The sequence below is a fragment of the Oncorhynchus mykiss genome, chromosome 14 (assembly GCF_013265735.2).
Source record: "Oncorhynchus mykiss isolate Arlee chromosome 14, USDA_OmykA_1.1, whole genome shotgun sequence".
Classification (NCBI taxonomy): Eukaryota; Metazoa; Chordata; class Actinopteri; order Salmoniformes; family Salmonidae; genus Oncorhynchus; species Oncorhynchus mykiss.
In genome coordinates, this window is record NC_048578.1 from 16,534,743 (window position 1) to 16,553,474 (window position 18,732).

Below are 18,732 nucleotides of genomic sequence, written 5' to 3' on the forward strand. Positions count from 1 at the left end.
TGTGCTCAAGTTTCGCTGCTCTGCATCTTCAAACCAGCTCAATTCAGTCTCTCTTGTTCGAATGTACACAGCTGGTAAAGACATCACAAGCAGATTTCTCCTCCATGAACCTCCCCCTCCATAGATTTGCCTCATTGCATTTGCTTGGCAACAACCGTCCAATCCCTTTGCTCTAAGATGGCTGCGTGGGCGAAGCCACTTAAAATGAAGGGCTGGCCAGACAAAAAAATGCTTAACATGCTTTTGTTGCTGGAAGCAAGTCTTGCATTAAGAGAAATGCCACTAATTTTCAAGAGTGAATCACCGCAATCAGAATGCACTGCCATCGTGTTCTTCACAGAGATAAGGACAATTGGCATCAACTCGAACAAGATAATGAACGCTTCTTTAACTGCAGCAGCACATACTGTACAACTGAGTTGGATTGCAGAAGCAGCACTGCTTAAATGCATAGCACTCCAATGTGTTCTGACCCTAGTAACCACAGACCCAACACTCAGAATAATTCCCTGAAGGTTTGCGGCTAGAACAGGGCTATGCTGTGTTGCATGGATGGAGAAGTCTTTGTAAAAAAGTGGCCGATGTGCTATTCTTGTTATATTCGAAGGAAATTGATCCTTCCCCCTTGCTAGGAAGACTGTGTACTTTCAATGACAAAACTGCCACATCTCTCACAACATGGCCTTGGAAAATCTCCAAAAGCAAGAATATATTATCCCAGTTGACAAAGCTTCTCTGTCAGAGTGGCTGACTTTGACAGCTCTTGCACCATATTTTTAACTGACATGAAATAGGAATCTGAACTACTTTTGCTTTACTGCTTATTCCAATCAATTGCTGATTTAGTACCCTATTACTTTTCAGGAACAACCGACAAAATTCCAAAAACATAACTTTACCAGAGTATATTCAACATTAAATATGCACAAAGCATTGAGTCAACAGCAGGCTGACATGTTGATAAATGAGCACATAAACATCCAAGTGGATATCCAACGTCATTTATCAGGAGTGGGTAATTAATATGAACGTCATAGCATTAAGCCTAAGTGTGATGTTGTTTCTGTGGGATATCACCTTTGCTTAAACTTTTGTTTTTGTACATCATGATACATTTTCATGAAGACTAATGGGGTTGCATTGCTCTGGTCACCATGTTATTCGTACGCACTGTTCTTTGTTAATAAAAGAGAGAACATAACTAGAATATTTAAAGATTTAGGGAAAAAATACCATTGATTGGGTAGTCAATGTAGCCTACTGTTGCTCAATTGCCCAATTACTGTCTGAAAAAAATATTTGATCAAAACAAAAATGGAACGTCTTCAAAGATGATTTAGACTGACCATGTATTGGAATTTCACCAATAACAGACAACAAACAGTTATGTCGAAAATTGCATTTTGAATACAATGTTTGCCGTATTAGGAATGCATCATGACTTTGTAGAATGTTAAATGGATTTGAACAAACTAATGTCATGTGTGAAAGGTGCCTGCATTATAACAGTAACAGCATTATAATGGAATAAAGGAGCTCACCCTGCCAGCCTGCTTTGTGCCTCTCCAAATTATGGAACAAAATACCGGTGGTCCTCTGTTAATATCCTCGGAGGGAACTAAAGTTCCTGTTATCACATAGAATAATAACGAGGGCAAAAACAAACTCAGCGTTCATTAGAGAATATCATAATTAATTGGGGAGAATAACAAATGTCTGAAAAAATAAATAAGTGGTGGTGCAATACTTGGAAACGTTACTCCCCTTGCAATCCCATGCTCTTCTAAGGAAATCATGGCTCTACCTGGGCAAACAGATAGACCCAATGACAATGAATCAGTTGAAACTGTGCATCAACTAAGTCATCCTCATTGATGTGGAATGTATTGGAAGGCAACATATTGCCAAAGCACATGTTTAACAAGCTCTTGTGTGATTAACAGATGGGGAAAGCAGCCTGTGGTGTGTAACGCACTTTTTAATTACACACAACTTCCGACCATTAAAGGTGTTTGGGGTTTGACAGGCTTTTGATGGAAATATGTAGGTCTGAGGTGGTATTCTCATGAGATATACACATGGAGAAGTACTATCCTTCACAGTCATGTTCATGATCACCTTGATAAAGACTCCCAATCCTCTATTTTAAGGATTTAAGGATTCCAGATGAAAGAAAATCATCTTCCAATCTAACTCAATCTAATATGGGATTGGGTTGAATTCACTCAGTCCTGTGTGCATCCTTATTGAATAGGTGGAATGACATTCCTTTGAATAGTATACTTCAGGCTTGTTGTTTTATTGCTTCAATGGTATTCATGTTGCATGACAGACACTGCTTTTCTCTCTAGTCGTTATCGGTGTTCAGCCCATTCATTTTATAGTCACAGTTTTGAATCTATATAAATGTGCAATCCTGACTGATGTGGTTTTAATGGTTTGGAAAATAAACATAAATCCCTCGAAAGAGCATTTTGCTCGATCGTCTTCTAAATGACATAGATGGGGGATGATATTTGATTATCGCCGTTTCATTGGCTTGACAGCTTGTGTGTGTGTGCGCGCCTGCAAGCACACGCCCATGTATGCGCACGCACACCCACACATTACACACGTATTGCGTTCTATTTATACATGTGTTCAATCTATCTCCTGTGCATTCTCTCAGGTCTGTCATGTTGACAAGCACTGTATGGTAAGCTTGGGGCAATGTTATGACAAATATTTCTATTCTTGCTTGCTCACTGCCTACCAGCTATATCTTGAACAGATGATATCAGACATTTGCCGGTTAGGAGAAAGCCCAACACACCACAGCTACTAAAGGTCGACTATGGAAAGCTAACATAAATGTTCTAGCACTCAAATATTCCTGGTGTCTGGTATTTGTACACACTAATGACATGCAGAATTCACTGGATGTGGTCCAAAAGAGATTAAACACACAGGACTTCAATAAGATGTCTTAAAATGATTTAAGATACAACTCGTATTGCATACATGCTGTATGTGTTTAGTATACTTCTATATTTTAGTATAGTTATGTATTTTAGTATAGCTGTGTAGTTTAGGATAGTTATGTGGTTTAGTATGGTTATACACCACCATGAATTTTTTTGGCCATTAAAATAACATCAAATTGATCAGAAATACAATGTAGACGTTGTTAATATGTTGTAAATGACTATTGTAGCTGGAAACAGCAGGTTGTTTTATGGAAGATCTACATAGGCGTACAGAGGCCCATTATCAGCAACCATGACTCCTGTGTTCCAATGGCACGTTGTGTTAGCTAATCAAAGTTTATAATTTTAAAAGGTCAAAACACTAGTCTCAACGTCAACAGTGAAGAAGCGACTCTGGGGTGCTGGCCTCCTAGGCAGAGTCATATCTCAAAGCCATATCTCAGACTGGCCAATAAAAAGAGAAGATTAAGTTGGGCAAAAGAACACAGACACCGGACAGAGGAACTCTGCCTAGAAGGCCAGCATCCCGGAGTTGCCTCTTCACTGTTGACGGTGAGACTGGTGTTTTGCGGGTACGATTCAATGAAGCTGCTAGTTGAGGACTTGTGAGGTGTCTGATTCTCAAACTAGACACTGTAATGTACTTGTCCTCTTGCTCAATTGTGCACCGGGGCCTCCCACTCCTATTTATATTCTGGTTAGAGGCAGTTTGCACTGTTCTGTGAAGGGATTATTACACAGCGTTGTACAAGATCTTCAGTTTCTTGGCAATTCCTCGCATGGAATAGCATTCATATCTCAGGACAAGAATAGGCTGATGAGTTTCAGAAGAAAATGCTTTGTTTCTGGCCATTTTGAGCCTATAATCGAACCCACAAATGCTGATGCTCCAGATAGTCAACTAGTCTAAAGAAGGCCAGATTTATTGCTTCCTTAATCTGGACAACAGTTTTCAGCTGTGCTAACATAATTGCAAAAGGGTTTTCTAATGACCAATTAGCATTTTTAAAGTGATAAACTTGGATTAGCTAACACAACGTGCCATTGGTTGCTGATAATGGGCCTTTGTATGCCTATGTAGATAAACCATAAAAAATCTGCCGTTTCCAGCTACAATAGTAATTTACAACATTAACAATGTCTACACTGTATTTCTGATCAATTTGGTGTTATTTTAATGAGCAAAAAAAAATGCTTCTCTTTAAAACAAAATAATGGACATTTCTAAGTGACCCCAAACTTTTGAACGGTAGTGTATATTTTAGCATAGTTATGTATTTTAGTATAGTTATGTATTTTAGTACAGTTAAATATTTTTGACATGTAAGTCCACGATTTTTCTCATGCAAATATTTTTTAATTGTAAATTGATTAGCTAGCACACTCCAACATCCCACAAAACCATACTAACACGTATAGTGGATTTGAAGTATGTCACAATGGTAGCCAACCCCCTTCTGTCAAAGGGTCAAATAATCACCCTGTCCATCTCAGAGTGACACGTCTTAGATTGTAACTGCAATCTCCTCCCCAGAGGGCAGGCAGACCACTGGAAGTTAATGGTTAACAGCTTCATGGGATCCTGACCATTGCTCATCCTGATAGAGACTGTACCCCCCTCCACCCACCCTCATTGTCCCCATCCACCCCCCTCTAGGGGACGAGGGACGATGGCGGGGATCATTTCATCATAATACCCCCCCCAGCCATCGTCCTCAGCAACTGCCACGCTGCGTTACCACGGCAGCCTCGGAATGCGGAGGACAGGTCCTGCGTGCTAAAGCACAAATAGAGAGAGGAAGGGAGGGACAGAGAGAGAGAGAGAGACTCTCCCCCCAGGGTGTCCACAACTCCGCTCACGCAGAAATACTTGACATTTGTATGTCTGCGAATCAAATAATCTTTGCTTGGAAATGGAAGAGTTATATAATAGGTATGAGACCTTGAAGTCTAGTGTGGTCTAGTGTGGTCTGGAGCACAGCTCCCCACCAGGGGCCACCACTTTTCACTGGAGTCAGTTCCTCTGCCTTTTGTGAGACAGCGATGTTCGTCCACCCCACGAAGAGGACAAATAAATCAACCCGACCCTGTAGCCATTGAAAAATGTGTCTTTTCTTCCTGTGTGCTGACCTTTAACAAGCCGGTGGGTGTCAACACACCAAGGACAGGACATACTGAGAGCAAGTAGTATTGGTGCTCCATGTGATATTGGTCTTTTGTCCATTTGAATGATACGGTACACCATTCACTGTGTAACAACAATGGTGGTTTTTGTTGATAAATAAAAGAAAAAACAATTTGAGCTGACAGATGAATGGAAACAAAATTGGTAACAAGACTATGGCTGGGATTCAATCCGGTCGCTTTTTGTCGACATTGCGGCTTTTAAAGGCAATGTTTGCAGAGATTGCAATCACAGTAAACACTGCAGAGATCGGCTCTATCGGAAATTACCTTTAAATACCGCATGGTCGACAGCACTCCACAGAATGAATCCCGGGCCTATGATGGAGTGAATTGTCAGTAAACATATCATGTCGTGACATCTCATTTTGATATACTGCAGCCCTACTGTATAGTTAATGCAGGAGGAATTTTCAGTTCATGTTCCTATTATAGTCTGCCTGTTCTACAGTATATAATACTGCTCTCTAACCCTATAGAGTACAAACCCAACAAGAAAGCAAACACATGTTAGCTTTCTGCAAACATTAATGTAAATATGCAAATAACCAAAACAGGGGCTTGAATATTGTATGACAACAAACAAGCGGGCCAATCCAGGAAAGAACAAATGCCAAGCGCAACTGTAACGAAGTGCACAGCACATCAATCAGATGGAAGTTGGCCCGGTTTTAGAAATGTAGTTACATTTACATTTCGCAGCCATCTGTAGTACAAAATAACAGAATTTCATGCATTTCTTCCAATCTATAAATACACAGCAAAGGAGGGGAATAAATACAGCTATAAACGGGCAGAGAAAACCTCAAATGGAAAAAAACAGCAGAGTGAAATCTGAGCACAAATATCTAATGTCTGCAAGTTTTTTTCGGGAAAACTTAATCACTTGGAGTTATATCGTTAGGGTACTTCACTTTCACTTTCCTAGGAAAATTCCTGTGTAGTGGAAATGATGAAAGCAGTTGAGCTATTACCTCTATGTGGAATTGAGGTCGATTATAATAGGTTTCTATCGCATTTTTAAAAAACTTTTGTAAAGAGGTACCAAATCTACTACTAATACTGCTATAACAACTGGGCCATTGTGCATATTGTGTGGCTAAAACATTACTTCTAGAATAGGGCCATTATAAATATTGTGTAGCTACAACATTACTTCTAGAATAGGGCCATTATGCATATTGTGTAGCTAAAACTTACTTCTAGAATAGGGCCATTATGAACATTGTGTGGCTAAAACATTACTTCTAGAATAGGGCCATTATGCATATTGTGTGGCTAAATTATTACTTCTAGAAAAGGGCCATTATGCATATTGTGTAGCTGAAACATTACTTCTAGAATAGGGCCATTATGCATATTATGTAGCTAAAACATTACTTCTAGAATAGGGCCATTTTGCCTATTGTGTAGCTACATCTGCAGGGCATTAACAGGGCCTTATCCTAATCATCAACACCCACCCACCCACTACTTGCACTTTGTCCCTTCATTCAAAGCGATCAGAATTGTATTTATGTCCTTTGTTGCAAAGATGGAGCGGTCAACATTGCTATCCCCCATTCATCTTCTTAGTTAATGAGATGATACTGTCCACATCATACCATGCATGAAAGGGAGAGATGTCTTGGAAAGAAATAACAATGATGAGAACTGAACATCACATATCATACCTGTTTCTATGATAATATCGACTGGGTCAAAATGTGCCGAACAAGGATGTGTAGGCCTTGTCTATTTAACAATTTTCACGTAATAGAGAATATAAAGTGAAAAAACATTTGTGATGAAATAACTTTTGTTTGTAAAAAATCGATGCGCCAATAGACACGTCGCTGCCATTTATAAGCTTCCTGTGAGTTTATACTTTAGCCGTGCAACAATTTGTCACCCCCGCCTTGTGTTTTCAATGCCTTTTGTGGCCCTATCAATAAACCATCCAATGTCACATGCTGGGTCCTGTTATTAACGTCTGTCTCTATTGTAATCTCGCAAAGAAATCATTGATAGCTGTCCTCCATATTTCTTTACAATCCCACCACAGACGTATCTCTCCCGGGAGGTAGGGGGGGAGAGGGGTAGTGAGAGAGAGGGAGAGAAAGAGAGAGCGAGAGAGAGAGAGCGAGAGAGAGAGAGGGAGGGTGGAGAGGGAGGGGGAGAAAGAGACAGAGAGAGGGAGAGATAGAGAGAGAGGGGGGAGATACTCCCCTCTCCACTCTAAATCTACCGTCCCACCTGAGATAAGAGCAGAATTGAGTTATTGAGCAGGCGGTTTAAGATATAAGCTTTCACTAAAGGGACACTCAAAAGAGTCACAATGAGAAGAGATTGAATGGTGTTTCATTACTTGTGGGCGATTCCTGTGTTTCCTCTCTGCATGTCTACAGCAGTGCTTCCATTAACCTGCGAGATCAGGAGCTTGCTATAGTGGAGAATGCAAGGCAGTTAACCCACTGTTCCCCGGGCGCCGTGGATGTCCATTAAGGTACCCCCCACACATCTCTGATTCAGAGGGGTTGGGTTAAATGCAGAATACACATTTCAGTTGAAGGCATTCATTTGTACAACTGACTAGGTATCCCCCTTTCCCCTTTCCCTGTATGTGTGCCATTCAGAGGATTAATGGGCAAGACAAAACATTTCAGTGCCTTTGAACTTGATATGGTAGTAGGTGCCAGGAGCAACGGTTGAGTGTGTCAAGAACTGCAACGCTGCTAGGTCTTTCACGCTCAACCGTTTCCCGTGTGCATCAAGAATGGTCCACCACCCAAAGGATGTCCAGCCAACTTGACACAACTGTGGGAAGCATTGGAGTCAACATGGGCCAGAATCCCTGTGGAACGCTTTCAACACCTTGAATACATGAGGCATCTTCCCTCATTCAGAATGCTAACATATTTTTCCTGACACAACAGGCATGGACAACCACTCCCGCTGGGTATCATACACCATTAGTCCACCTCCAACAACAGCACCTCCACAAGGCACAACGTAATGACAAAGAAGAAAGGGATACTATTTACAGTGTAAGGAGCTGACAGTAGGTTTTATTGGTTTTGAGGGAAAATGGCCCTGGTTCTACTTATTGCAATGGGCATGGACAAGGGAGAAGTGCTTTGCTTTGTACAACTCCATCGCCAATCACACCCAGCGTGAGATAATAGCGACCATAATACACTGTGTAGCTGCTAATGGAAACAAGGGGAGTTTAAGAGCACAGAGAAAGAGAGACAAAGGCAGGAGGGAGAGAAACAATTATGATGTGCTTGATTCACCCTTGTCAAGAAAAAAACACGGCTCGTTTGAGAATTAAAATAAGGATGAGATGGGGGAGAGCAAGAAGAGCCCGGGGGTGAGAAACAGCACAGCATGGTGGGTAATGGCTTCCGCCATTTTGTGCCTCTGTTAAACATTGAGGTAGTGAGGAGAAGTGTAATCACATGAATGTCTTCTGTGCTAATGGGAGATGTTGTCGCCGAGTCATCCTTCTCATGATGTCACAACAAATACACACACACACACACACACAGCAAGGGTCTACTTAGAGGCAAAGGAAGTCGTATTGCAATGCTACATGTGACAACCTGTGAGTGTTGAGTCTTAAAGACATTAGCTCACAGTCAAACCGAGTTCACTGTGGTCCTAATATAATATTTGTGACTGTTCATGCAACAGCATTCCAAATGAATGTGTTCGCTTCTTGAGAAATTGTCACAATGTCTATATCGGTAGTTTCTTTGTTATTAATAAAGGCAAAGGACACGAGTTGAACTCATGGAAATTAATGCAGTCTTGTAAATGTGAATAGCAAATGATTGCAAAGGAAAATGTGGAAAAGCACTTAGCTCGTTCCTCTGTCTGTCAACCTGTTGTTATCCAACGATGCGCACAATCAAAAGGATGTCTAAGAGAGTAACTGCTCGAAATTCTAAAGTCAACCCGAAGATATATAAAGATATTCACCTATCTGCTATTTCAGTCTTAAAAATTAACAAAAAAAGTGGAGCTGAATGTTTTTATGATTCAGCTCTAAGTCCATTCTTCTCCCTTGAATCCATGCTGGAACTTCCTCTGACATAGCTCTCAATGGGGAACAGACTGCTAGGCTAACCTACCTCCATTTCTGCAGTTCCTGTACCTCTTAACAAAACAGTTAAGTTTCACCTTGTTTCACATTGCTGTGGCACAAAACCTCCGAGCACAATGAACAGCACGACTCAACAGTCCACGTCGAAAAGTACCAGACATTTACAAAAATAACCTTGGTTGGTCAAATAATGGGCCTCTTATTGTTAGACTTGTATATCCTCCTGCATATTGCACTGTGACATAACATCATTAGAGACCTGTGCAGAAGAAAAGAGAGTGTAGACTTCCCAATACGCTCACTCAACTGATGTAGTGCTATCCATATTGTTCATTCTATTTCTATGGCTGTTTATCTGGTATGTGTTGTTTACCTGGTATGGCCCCCTTGGGCCATATGCAAGGTGAGCCAGTTCCATAAATAATGTGCAAGTTCCTCTTTCCCAAACAATGAGACACTTACAGTTGACATCTATGCTTGATGTATGCCAAGCAATTCAGCTGTTCCTTCAAACGGAAAGTTCTGCAGCTGTGGATGTGTTTGCTAACATTGTGCGTTGGTCTATAAAACTGCAGCATATGCAAGTATCTGCTACAGCATTTCACTGGACAGAAGCAAAATGTCGGCTTGAACTTACTTGTGTGCATTATTAAGAACATTGTAAACTTCTGAAGACGGTGCTAAAACAGAATCCAATAGGAAGACAATAACACCAGGGAATATGTTGTTGAGAGTAGGGCTGTAATGCCTTTAGAATGAAGGCTGTGGTGATTAGAACAAGATCAGCTCACAGAATATGTTTCAGCGCTGAGCCTGTGGACAGTTTCTCAGTAAGGCAAGACACAGGAGCTGTCCAGGGTCCTGAAACCAGCTGTCCATGCTAGAAAGCAGCTCTCTGCTGGGTTCAAAACATCAGACCGAGCCGACAGCTTAACCCGGAGATCAGTAATGTTCAGACAGCTTTCCCCCACTGCTGTACCTTCTTCTGCCAAGGAGAAACCACCTATTGACATAAGTGCAATACACGCCTTTCAGATCTGAATATCTTTCACAAGTTTTCTAATGTAGCCTGCACATAAACTGAGGTGATCCACATGCTGAAATAATGCTGTTTTTTTCTTTACTTGCAAACTGTAACATGGAGAACAGTTTGTCAAAAAGAGATTGACAGTATCTTGTGAATGTCATTGTCAAATAAGCAAAGACCATAGAGTGAGCCTGTCAAGGTGAGGATATGACATCATGCCGTCATTAACTCGGTTTCCATCCAAATGACAACAGATTTTCATTAGAATATTCTATCTGTGCATTTTTCCTTTAAACAGACTTATTTTGGATAAAAGGCTGTGTGTGCTCATGCAGTGGACATAAAAATAACTTTACAGAATAAAACATTTTCATTGCATTTTCATCTCACCGAGTGTACAAACACTAGGAACACCTTCCTAATATTGAGTTGCAGTTCTTGACACAAACCAGTGCACCTGGCACCTACTACCATACCCTGTTCAAATGTACTTAAATATTTTGTCTTGCCCATTCACCCTCAGTGGCACACATACACAATCCATGTCTCAATTGTCTCAAGGCTTAAAAATGATCCTTAACCCGTCTCCTCCCCTTCATCTACACTGATTGAAGTGGATTTAACAAGTGACATCAATGAGGGATCATTGCTGTCACCTGGATTCACCTGGTCAGTCTATGTCATGGAAAGAACAATGCTTTGTAGGCTCAGTGTATAGCAAATGTTCCCACTCTGGTCTTGGTATGTGTGGTACAGTATAGCCAATAGCTGGCAGATACAGTGCTAACTACAGTACATGTTGAAATTATTATTGACGAAAAAGGCAGATTATTTTTATTTGTCAAACAGCAGCCAAGCACCGATCATCATGTCACCGGAACAAGACCCTGGACATTTATTGGATAGGAACATCATCACCGTGCACTTTCACCATCCAGTGAAGTTAATCAGAACTTTTTAAATATGTAGCCTAATAAACTGCATGTTTTCCTGAGTTGGAGGATCACACAACACACAGTATCAGCGTGTGACTCCGAGTTTACTTCGATATGATGGTTATTATATCAATGTTTTCACATAAAGGCGTTTCCACCGTCCATTATTCATTGTACCGACACATATCACACCATGCCAAACGAGCAAATTCTCTGCCACGGGATGGTTTTTCCATACTGTCAATACCGTTAAAACTATTTATTTTACTTTTTCAATACATTTTAATATTTGTGTCTACATTTTAAGTAAAAACCTGCAGTCAACTTGTGTGATACGTTAGGACATAAAGCAGATTGCGTTCTTCATTTCACCCGTCACATTATTTTACATTATGAAGCTTACGGTAGTTCCCCAGAACAGTTGAGCCAGTCATGTGTTTGTTTGTAAATAGCACAACGGTAGAAAGCAGGAGCAGGTGAGTCCAGCTGTGTATACACAGAGGTTGCGTTTTATATTGAAACACCAGCCTCAAAGTCTCAACGTCAACAGTGAAGAGGCGACTCCGGGATGCTGGCCTTCTAGGCAGAGTTCCTCTGTCCAGTGTTTGTGTTCTTTTGCCCATCTTAATCTTTAATTTTTATTGGCCAGTCTGAGATATGGCTATTTCTTTGCAACTCTGCCTAGAAGGCCAGCATCCCGGAGTCACCTCTTCACTGTTGACGTTGAGACTGGTGTTTTGCGGGTACTATTCAATGAAGCTGCCAGTTTAGGATTTGTGAGGCGTCTGTTTCTCAAACTAGACACTCTAATGTACTTGTCCTCTTACTCAGTTGTGCACCGGGGCCTCCCATTCCTATTTATATTCTGGTTAGAGCCAGTTTGCACTGTTCTGTGAAGGGAGTAGTAGCACACAGCGTTGTTCGAGATCTTCAGTTTCTTGGAAATTTCTCACATGGAATAGCCTTCATTTCTCAGAAGAAGAATAGACTGACGAGTTTCAGAAGAAAGTTATTTGTTTCTGGCCATTTCGAGCCTATAATTGAACCCACAAATGCTTATGCTCCACATAGTCAACTAGTCTGAAGAAGGCCAGTTGTATTGGTTCTTTAAGCAGAACAACAGTTTTCAGCTGTGCTAACATAATTGCAAAAGGGCTTTCTAATGACCAATTAGCCTTTTAAAATGATAAACCTGGATTAGCTAACACAACGTGCCATTGGACCACAGGAGTGATGGTTGCTGATAATGGGCCTTTGTACGCCTATGTAGATATTCCATAACAGATCTGCCATTTCCAGCTACAATAGTCATTTACAACATTAACAAATGTCTACACTGTATTTCTGATCAATTTGAATGGTAGTGTATATATAACTTTATGAGCTTGATTGCCTGTTTTTGATATTTGCTTACATTCGCGTTGTGCTAATTAGCATATTTAGCTAGCAACCTCCATGGAAATTCAATATTTCTTGTGCTAATTTTGTTAGCATTCTGGTAATGGGCATTTTAGCATTTTTTGGGGACACCCCCTTGTGTACTAAGCTGGTAATAACCTAAATCCCGGGATGAGCAAAGGATGGTATGACAATATCTGGATACCGCCCAACCTTACTGTCGACAGTTATAAAATTGTACGGCATGTCCTGTTTCCATCAGCCCGGTCGTGACTTTTTTCATGCGTCAGGTAATTCATCTGTATGAAATGGTTGGAAGGAAACCTGGTTAATGTAAATAAACGTTTGCATGGTCTCAAGTCCCAGTAGTAACCATCATACTATGTGTCTCTTTAGGCAAGACTTTGTGATAGGATTTAAATATCCTGTGAATGCCCCCAGAAGGCATGCCGTGCCGTACTGTTTTATCGTTTTCCTCCCACTCTGAAATCATATATGTACAGTATTTAATTTCACTCAGTATGAACAAAAAGATGTTCAGTTCTCTCAGTCCTTCACCTCTAAAGGCATATCATAATGCATGTAGCCTAATATGCTAAATTGATTTCCCCCGCTTCAATATACATATCTACCATTCCTATTTACAGTGTTTTGCCTCCTGTGTTTCAAGTTTGGATTCTGTGTGTCAAATTAATCTGAAAGCCACTGACTTCTATTTTCAGTTGCACTGTTTATGCCAGAGGCAACATTATATAAAAAAAAGGAAAACCTCAAGAGGGATTTAACGTAAAAAGAAGACGAAAAAAAAACACACTCCTAAATAGATTTAAAAGCATTGATGTAATAGGCTCAGAAGCAAATCCTTGAATAGATCACTATGCCAGTGTTATTAAAATGCCATATTCAACCACTGAAAACGCCCTGGGACATGGGAAGTGCATGAGACCACACAGATAATCAGTGCCACTGAATGTACAAAAAGAGGTCATCTCAATTCTCTGTGGTAGGAAATAGACTTGGCATGGGGGCGTCATTTTGGACCACTGGTTCCCCATTCTCCATTCTCCACAGTGTTATGAGCACTGGTTCTCTGCAACCCGGTAGTAGTAATCATTTTTATAGCCCTTACTTAATTAAAACGTCAGAGCAATATACGGCCGAGTTCACCAAATTAAAAATAAATTAAGATGGCAGATGTGGCCTTAATGGCTTAATCCAGCCTTTATATTGGCTCCAATAAAGCATAGCCACAGTCCAATATTGTTCAATACCTGCTATCTTCAACAGAATCTACTTTAGCAACACTTTAGCTCAATATTTTAACAAAAACACAGACAACAACTTTAACACATGCACATAATGACATGGCAGACACTGTCTGTTTCCTTCTCTTCATTCCAATTGAAATGTAACCCTGAGTAGGAATGTAGTACAATTAAATTAGGGGGACCCAATTTCAAGCGGGACCACTCCACTGATAAGCTGTAAGAGTGATCTGAGAGAGCACTCAGGGTTCTACTGCTACATTATGACAATATTAGACTTAAAACAGACGAAAGTGGAGAGAGTAGAAATCAGATGGGCAGAAGGAGAGAGAATAAAATAAGTCTAATTGTGTTATGCCTCAGGGCGATGAAGGGTTTCAGAGAACAACATTTTCTTGGGTGGGAAAACTCCAGAGAACTCAGAACCCTGTTTGGAATTCTGTTGTGCCAGGCACATGCAACACAGGGTTAGCATTTGAAACTGAGCATTTAAGCATGTTGGCTTGACGCGTTTGACACCTCCGTGTAATCATATGTCATGTACTCTATGCCCTTTGGGAGGAAAATTGCCTCAAAGGAGTGGTAAAGAGGATAAGGTCAAAGATCAAGTGAAGTAAACTCAATTTTCTAAAGAAGGTGGGGGTGAACCGTGTACTGTATCTATTCCAGTTCTAACTAGTCAGTCAGCCCAAGTTAACCGGAACCATTAACATTACTTTAACCTCTAGTGACTCCCCATCCCGCATGAGGGAGCGTAATCATCGACTGACACTAATTAGCATTACGCAACGGACATAAATATTCCTAGAAAATATTCCTATTCATGAAAATCACAAGTGAAATATATTGAGACACAGCTTAGCCTTTTGTTAATCACCCTGTCATCTCAGATTTTCAAAATATGCTTTACAGCCAAAGCTAGACAAGCATTTGTGTAAGTTTATTGATAGCCTAGCATAGCATTTTGTCCAGCTAGCAGCAGGTAACTTGGTCATGGAAATCAGAAAAGCAATCCAATTAAATCGTTTACCTTTGATGAGCTTCGGATGTTTTCACTCACGAGACTCCCAGTTAGATAGCCAATGTTCCTTTTTTCCAAAAGTATAATTTTTGTAGGCGAAATAGCTCTGTTCTTCACGTTTGGCTGAGAAATCGCCCGGAAATTGCAGTCACGAAAACGGCGAAAAATATTCCAAATTAGCTCCATAATATCGACAGAAACATGGCAAACGTTGTTTATAATCAATCCTCAAGGTGTTTTTCAAATATCTATTCGAATAATATATCCACCGGATGGAATAATGGCTACCTCTGTATTTTACGTGAGAATCACTCTGGGAGCATCAGGTGACCACTTGTGCAATGTAGCCGCATACGGGTATTTATTCAACAGAAATGCGTAAAACTACGTCACAATGCTGTAGACACCTTGGGGAATACGGAGAAAAAGTAATCTGGTTGATATCCCATTCACTGCTCAATAGGGATTTGATACCAGCAACCCTCCGGTTGCCAGCTCACTTCCCGGGATTCTAACTGGCAACCTTCTGGTTGCTGCCTCACCTCTCTTAGGTTACCTGCTGCCCATAACCATATTACCCATGTAATGCCCCACATATAATCAGTTTGTTGACAAGGAAATTCCCTGACCCATCAAAAAATAACATGTGTTGGAAAATTTACAGTAAATATGAGTACATTTATTTTTTTATTTTTTAAGAAAAACATTATTTCCTTACCTGGCAAGGCCTCTGATAGTAGATGTCCATACAGTGTGACTGAAGAGTAGTTGAGCAGTCCTTAAAAATCCCCAGTGCCAACGGAATTCACAGGTCACTTATTCCAAGATTCCAATGTCTGCAATGAAAAAAAGAGAACAAATTTAATCAGAGATACAGTGGGAGTTTTCTGGTGATAGCACAGGTCTGAGCAGTAACAAGCCCAACCAACCAAGATAAACATCCTTGAAGACTGTCAGCCTAAGGAAGACAGAGGAAGGCCGCTAAGTCGAAGAAGGAAAAGACCTCTGACATATGCAGAAGTATCTTCCTTAAACGCTTGAGCAGCTTGATTATTTTTCTGCCAAAAACGGCAGCCGAGGGACACTTCATTAAATCCTAATATCTTGACCGACCAACTGGCCAAGGAAAGGGTTTAATGAAAGAAGATCCTGATTTAACTCTTAACTGTATGTTTTGGCTACTAATGTAAGTGTCATTGGAGGGGAAAGGATGCATTCATTAACATATATGATTATTCATATCAATCCATTTTCTTTTAGTCGACCCAGGATGCTATAGCTCTTCCTAATGAAGGGGAGGAGACTCAGTTTACTTGAATCAATGGTGGAGTTCCTTTAACATGGCTAAACTCCGCCCACCCAGGGCACCGGGCCATGAATTACATCATTCAGTGAGAAATACTTAATAAGACAGTTACAGTATGATGACATCAACTTACATTGTGAGCACAACTACCATGCATTACATTCATATGAAATTCACTGTAATTTTAGAGTAATGAAAATCAATGATGTTGCTTTTATCAGTCCTAGGTGTAGATAAACCTGAACAGATAAGAAATGTGATAAGTAATACAATTAATTGAACACCTTGTGAGTGAGATGGGTTTGCTCCCAGAGGACAAGAACTGATACTGTATGTTAATATGATTGAGGAAAATCACACTTCCTACAAGTCATCTAGCTATCCACTTAAAACCTCTTAGAGCTCTAGGGGCGCTATTTCATTTTTGGATAAAAAACGTTCCCGTTTTAAGCGCGATATTTTGTCACGAAAAGATGCTCGACTATGCATATTCTTGACAGTTTTGGAAAGAAAACACTCTGAAGTTTCAGAATCTGCAAAGATTTTGTCTGTAAGTGCCCCAGAACTCATTCTACAGGCGAAACCAAGATGATGCATCACCCAGGAATTAACAGAATTTCTGAAGCTCTGTTTTCCATTCTCTCCTTATATGGCTGTGATTGCGCAAGGAATGAGCCTACACTTTCTGTCGTTCGCCCAAGGTCTTAGCAGCATTGTGACGTATTTGTAGGCATATCATTGGAAGATTGGCCATAAGAGACTACATTTTCCAGAGGTCCGCCCGGTGTCCTTTGTCTAAATTTGTGCGTAATCTTCAGGTGCGGTCATTTTCTCCTGGGATTCAGGAGAGAAAGCATGTGTCCAAGAACGATGTATCAATGAAGAGATATGTGAAAAACACCTTGAGGCTTGATTCTAAAAAACGTTTGCCATGTTTTCAGTCGATATTATGGAGTTAATTTGGAAAAAAGTTTGCGTTTTGAGGACTGAATTTATGGATTTTTTTTGGTAGCCAAATGTGATGTATAAAACGGAGCTATTTCTAATACACAATGAATCTTTTTGGAAAAACTGAGCATCTGCTATCTAACTGAGAGTATCCTCATTGAAAACATCAGAAGTTCTTCAAAGGTAAATGATTTTATTTGAAGGCTTTTATGTTTTTGTTAATGTTGCGTGCTGGATGCTAACGCTAATGCTAACGCTAAATGCTAACGCGAAATGCTAACTCTAGCTAGCTACTTTTACACAAATGATTGTTTTCCTATGGTTGAGAAGCATATTTTGAAAATCTGAGATGACAGTGTTGTTTACAAAAGGCTAAGCTTGAGAGATGGCATATTTATTTCATTTCATTTGCGATTTTCATAAATAGTTAACGTTGTGTTATGCTAATGAGCTTGCTGATAGATTTACACAATCCTGGATACAGGGGTTTTTTCATAGCTAAACGTGACGCAGAAAACGGAGCGATTTGTCCTAAACAAATAATCTTTCAGGAAAAACTGAACATTTGCTATCTGAGAGTCTCCTCATTGAAAACATCTGAAGTTCTTCAAAGGTAAATGATTTTTTTGAATGCTTTTCTGTTTTTTTGTGTAAATGTTGCCAGCTGAATGCTAATGCTAAATGCTACGTTAGCCATCAATACTGTTACACAAATGCTTGTTTTGCAATGGTTGAGAAGCATATTTTGAAAATCTGAGATGACAGTGTTGTTAACAAAAGGCTAAGCTTGAGAGATGGCATATTTATTTCATTTCATTTGCGATTTTCATGAATAGTTAACGTTGCGTTATGGTAATGAGCTTGAGTCTGTATTCACGAACCCGGATCCGGGATGGGGAGATCAGAAAGGTTAATAACACTCTCAACAATGGAGAAACTGCATAAAGGTGGAGGAATTCAGATACTATGTCATTGTTTCAGCACAACCCACAAAGCTTTAACACTACGGCACGCAACATGGTCCAATGTGCTAATAAATCGGCACCATTTACTTTTGAGTAATGGAGAGCAAAGTTTGCTGCTAATGTTTGCTAACCTAACTATGCTATCGCTAGTCCCATAAAACATGATGTTTTCTATTGTTTATGCATAGTCTAGATAACATTTTGTATTGGCCAAGTAAACGTATTGTTTTTCAACCAAGTTAAGTATTTTGCCAACTATTTTTCATAATTGTTCTGCATCTGTATTTAAGCTATAAGACATGAGGGGTTATGGTATATGGCCAATATACCACGGGTAAGGGCTGTTCATATATATGACGCAACACAGAGTGCCTGGATACAGCCCTTACCTGTGGTATATTGGCCGTATACCACAAACCTCAGAGGTGCATTATTGCTATTATAAACTGGTTACCAATGTAAGTAAAGCTGCAAAAATAAATGTTTTGTCATACCCGTGGTGTATGGTTTGATTTTACACGGCTGTCAGGCAATCAGCATTCAAGGCTAAACCACACCGTTTATTATTCGTAAATATAACTCTGGATCCAATCTTCTCCTTCACCTGTGCTGAAAGCCACCTGATCTACT

At 40.2% G+C, this 18,732-nt stretch overlaps 1 protein-coding gene across 2 annotated transcripts in view; it reads right to left on the reverse strand.

The window, feature by feature from the left end:
• LOC110488917 (leucine-rich repeat and immunoglobulin-like domain-containing nogo receptor-interacting protein 2) overlaps positions 1-18,732 on the reverse strand; it is a 318,223-nt gene that overhangs the window by 182,992 nt on the left and 116,499 nt on the right. For both annotated transcript variants that reach the window (XM_021561383.2, XM_021561382.2), the window contains exon 3: positions 15,602-15,719. The gene's annotated coding sequence lies outside the window, so the exon portion shown is untranslated. The remainder of the gene's footprint in view (positions 1-15,601; positions 15,720-18,732) is intronic.